The sequence below is a fragment of the Pteropus alecto genome, unplaced genomic scaffold (assembly GCF_000325575.1).
Source record: "Pteropus alecto unplaced genomic scaffold, ASM32557v1 scaffold67, whole genome shotgun sequence".
Classification (NCBI taxonomy): Eukaryota; Metazoa; Chordata; class Mammalia; order Chiroptera; family Pteropodidae; genus Pteropus; species Pteropus alecto.
In genome coordinates, this window is record NW_006441061.1 from 850,589 (window position 1) to 855,884 (window position 5,296).

The 5,296-nt window shown below is 37.1% G+C and overlaps 1 protein-coding gene across 1 annotated transcript in view; it reads right to left on the minus strand.

Annotated features, from left to right (window-relative positions):
* The window catches only part of DENND1A (DENN domain containing 1A), a 428,365-nt gene that overhangs the window by 352,937 nt on the left and 70,132 nt on the right, over positions 1–5,296 (minus strand). Inside the window, exon 2 of the mRNA XM_025051273.1 lies at positions 464–507. The gene's annotated coding sequence lies outside the window, so the exon portion shown is untranslated. The remainder of the gene's footprint in view (positions 1–463; positions 508–5,296) is intronic.

Here is a 5,296-nt window from a genome sequence, read left to right on the forward strand (position 1 = left end):
AACTATCCACACCCTAACGACTCCTCCTGCATGTGTATCTTCTCCTTCGAGGACTACCATAACACGAAGTTTCATGATCTATTTCCAACTTCCCTCCTCCCTGCTTTGCTACACTAGTTCTTGACGCTTAGATTTTTTTTAAAAAAAGGTTCGCAGGCAATCCAAAAAGAATTTCCTAATGAACTGCAGACTGTAGCATAGCTCAAAGTAAAAACTAAAATTTGTGATAGGTTTTCCCCCTTACTTTCTGTGCATTTTTCACTGAAGGTGACACTCCAAATGTAGCACCAATATTTTCAGTCCTACTATAATATGTTTTACTTTTTGTCTTGGGTTCCTAATTACTGTTTCTCTTCCCTTCTAAAAATTCATTTATCTCTTTCAGTAAAAAGAACAGTAATAATATGTTGAACAACTCCGAAATAAATTTTGTCATGTAAAAAATTAATTACGCATTCCGAACCTGGTCACCGTAGTCCTCCGGGAATTGCCTCTGCACCTCAGGATCTGTAAATAATTGACAGATAATATTAATTGGCTTTGGATTAGTGAGCAAGCAGAGGATCACACATTAATATTTGATCAGAAGATGATAGCAGCCCTGGCAGGGGATCCGAGGGGGGCAGCTGAGGCCGCTATGCTGATGAGAACAAGGAAGGACTCGGCAAGGCACTCCCCCTGCCCTCCTCCAGAAATAGAAAAAAGACAAATCTTAAAGACCTGATGCCACTGTTAACTTTAGACCATTACCTAATGCAAAAACCTTGCCAGCTGCTAACTGCCCTCAACATATTTTTCCGGAGAAAATGAGTCTTAAACCTGCTCGACTTTTCTTCCCTCTTCAGAAGCCTCTTTCTCATAGTTACAGATGTAGGCTTGATAAACCTCCTTAAACACCAGTTTCAGACGGTGGCCGGAGGGACTGCTGGTGAGGGAGAGAGTATTCTTTCAAGGAACAAGTGCAAAATTCCTTGCTTTTAAGAATAAAATATATCCTTCCCAAAATATTAATGAGCTTTTGAAAATACAGATAAAACTAGGTAAAGTCTTCTTCAAAACAGAACCAAACAATATACTTTTAGCTTGCAAGTAAAGACAAAATATCATGTTAGAGATGTTCTAACGTAATTAGACTTGCTCAGAAACTATAAAGATACAGAGGTGAAAATACCTTTCATGACCATCTGTTTAACATGGAATTACTAAAGGGGTCGCTTGATTCTGCCATCATAATTGCAAAATAATCTAATGCCATTGTCTGAAAGTCAATATAGAAGTGTACTAATTAAAAGCTATTAGCACTCCATTTGCTATCGATTAGGAAAACATTCAATCTTTTCTAATAAAAGATTTGGTTCCTCAGAGACACATTAAGGAAAGTGATCAGAATAATATCTATTTGGGAAATTATGTATCAGTGCAAAAAGCTTATGGAAAAGCACAATATTTGCAGATCACAAGATATACTACTCATATATCTACTCATTTTCACATCTATCTTTTAAAACACCAATTTACTTCTCTGTGAAAGTGAATACATGTAAAAGTTAAAACCCTTCAAATCACAAAACAAAAATGCAGTTAATTCTTCGGTAGGGAAGAATCAAAAAGGGAGAAAATTAAGGGCCTATTCATGTACTACATTTAAATCCTAAAAATACTAGTTCTCAAGTCATTAAAGTCAATGGATGTTATTTTTCAAAACCCAAGACTAATAACACTTGCAGAATATTCAAAAGGTCACATCAAAAGCCAAGTTTCCCAAAATGGATGGTGCAAAAATGTTGAAAGGATCTGTAGACCATTTTGGCTCTTGAGGTGTCTGTCTTCTGGTTGATTTAAAAACTGGGGATCAGTTTCTTTTTTTACCTTCATCTTCAAATACTAGAAGAGACAAAAGGCATGTCCAGACCATGCCTAGCAGAATTCCGGTGTGATCCGGGACGCAGCTCTGTGCGGGGCTGCCCTGGTAGGCCAACAAACGCCCCCCGCGGCTTCTCTCTGGCCCAAAGGGCTGAATCGCACAAGGACTTGGTTGGTCCTTGAGACAGAAGGCCAGAGGGTGCACTAGGTAGGTCTACAGGGAAGAATTAGGCAGCAGGATGCAAAGAAAAGGACAACCTAGATGGCCAACGAACTTCTAAAACTGGGGAAGGGCAGGAGGGAGGAGCCTAAAAAAGACAGCAGTGCCTACAATTCCTAAAACACACATAAATGATTTGGCCTAGAAAAAAAGGAACAGTATTTTAGGACTTAAAATTTGGTCCTAAGACCCACCCCACCCACTCCCCCCAAAAAAGCACATTTCTAAGTCACAGAGGTACATAGTAAAATAGGCTGGGAAAGCCACAAAATAATCTAAGGCTCATTCTTCTTCTTCCAGTTGTCTGTCACATGGTTAACACTTACTCTTCAACCAGAAAACTTAAGACAGAAATGATGCACATCGAAATCTTTAATATCATGTCTTCTATCTAGCAGTAGTTTATGCTTCTCGGGTACCACAAAATACCAATGGAAATAAAGATGGAATAAAACCATAGATTTTATTTTTTATCACCATTCTGTGAGGGGATGAACATCAGAAACCAAAATTTGTGGCACAGTCTTCAATTTAAAAAAATAAGTTTCTTGAGATAGGTGGGAGGTTTTTAAATCTCTTTAACCAATTATGTTAATAAGAAATTAAGTTAATAATTAACTTGTCACTTTAAAACGTATTTTATTCACATATACAACTAGCAGAATTGAAAAAAAGAGAAGAAAACATAGATAAAAAGAAAAATCAACCTATTTTAATCTACTGAAGGTAAATATGACCAGGGAATGCCAAGATGGGGGTCATTCAAGCCATATTAGTCTAATCACCACCTCAGTGGTAGATGACATCATCAACATCAACTATGTTCTTTCGAATCTCCGAAAAACTAACCCAAGAGTGAAATCCCAGATTTTAACAGCATCATGTTCCAAGAAAATATGTGAATTATTATTTACTATGATTCAAGCATCAAACTTGTGATTTCCTTTCTTTAAAGCCCTGAGGTTTACAAAAGCAAACTTATGGGTCCTTAACACTCTTCTAAAGCAATATTCTAAAAACGGGGTGGGAGGAAGCAATGCTTTTTAAAGCCAAAGTGCAACCTATAAAGTTCCATTCAATTAGCTCAGAGATCCAGCCTGATAGTTAATAAAAACTATGAAAGCCATTTTGTAAAAATTAACACAAAAACTGAAAATAATTTGTTTGAATTTTCTTAAAATGTCCGTTGTACACAGTAGGTCGAAATCTTTTTTCGCATGGAGTTAATCGTTATGCCATAATGTCACCAAAATATCGACACTGGAAACATCTGAGTTAAAAAGGTCTAAATACAATCTGCTTTTCTCAAGCAACACAACACCCGCCTCACTAACAGCTTCAGCATGGCACATGTACAAAACCGAGCACCCTGCAGTTAAGCAAACCGCCTTTAAATTTTCTGTCTGGCAGCCATCCACTTGCGTGTCTGTATGTTTTTACAAGTACTCTATGTATTTCATTGCATCAGCTGCATTTCTTTGAGTTTTAAATGGTCTGGGAACATTTTATGAAATGTTCTATATCTTTATATGGAAAATAACATACACTGGAAAACTGTGCATCGGTCTAATATTTATATATCTATTTCTTTATCCACCATCCAATGCTATAATTGCTAATGTTCCAAAACACCTTCTCACATTCATACCCTCACCGCCAAATGCAGTGTCACCAAACAGCTAACTTTAAACACAAAAATCTGCAGATGAGAGAACTACCATGGAAAAAAGTAACAATTTGCTTAGGCAATTGGCAGTAAGAATAGCGTTATCGGCATATGTCAAGCTTTTTTTCTAAGAATCTCCCTCCGACAGGAAATTAAGTACATAATACAGTGGTACACAGCATACTCTTCCATCCTTAGCCTTCTCTCTCAGCAACTTTCTCCAGATTTAAGTAATACATTATTACAAAATGAAAAATCGATTTCATCATCTCCTAGGAAAAGACTTTCAACAACAACAACAAAAAAACCTGTATTTAAAATATCTTGCCAAAAAGATGGTATGGTAGAGTTCATACTTAGCCACATAAGCCTATAAGAGGCAGTCAGCTCTGCCTCTTATATCAGTGTGATAGCCACTACCTTCTCCCAGCACCATGGCCCCACAAGAGGCTGTCTCCACACAGGACACATACACCACTTCCACTGGAGGCCACAAGAAGCATTTCCATATAAAACAGACCTTCCACAGCACAGACGTCCAACAGCACCATCTCATTCAGGCAGAGAATATGACCATGCTTAAAAGGCTACATCTTCACAGCAAAAAAGTGAGATCTCAGAACAAGTATGTCTTACTTCTTTTTAAAAAAAGAAAGGCTAATTTTCTTCAATCTCAATAGTCCATGTTTTCTAGTCTTCTACTATAACATACTTTTAAATCTTTAAGATACACCAGATTGCCACAGGATGTTTAATTAATAGAATAAGAGTTTGGGCAAGACTTACTAGAAAGGTGCTATAAATTATTTTACACAGGCTCCAAAACCTTGAGTTCTGCCTTAGGCTGAAAGTTCCTAGAAAACGTGGTAGACAGATCTTTTACAACAGAAATGCAAAATAATTCATAAAAGTACTGTGGTTATGTATGAGGGCTCATTTGTAGATCGGTAACTAGTATACACACGCGCGCGCGCACACACACACATGCGCGTGCACACACACTCTCACCAAATGATTTTCCTGTTTTTCTCTGTCACACCAATGACTCCATTTGAAGAGTCAAGGCATGACATTTTAACTTATCGAAAAATACGCTGTCTTCATTTTCCGTGAAAGACATAACAACTGCATACTCACCAAATGTTACAATTTGGAAATTTAAGAGAAACTGCAAACGTGGCCATTACAGAGAGCTACACTGCTTTCACTTTCAACATGTTAGGTTATCAGGGCAGAAAACATCACATTTAACGTCTACTAAATTTATCCAGTTATTATCTCTAGAATATTTCAGTCAATAAGAGACAAAATACTGAACACATTTAAAGCTTACGATTATAAAAAAATCTGCCCTTTAAAAGCGAGACTTTAAAATTAGCTATAAACGATATAATCTCATTGTTCAATTTCATGGAGTTTAAGACATTATCTTCTTCTCCCCACAACCACAAATGTTAATCCAAGCTGTAATCAGATTTAATTTTCCAGATGAGAAGATGAGAATATGCTACAAACGAGTAAGAGTCCATTACACCGTTCTCCGTTCT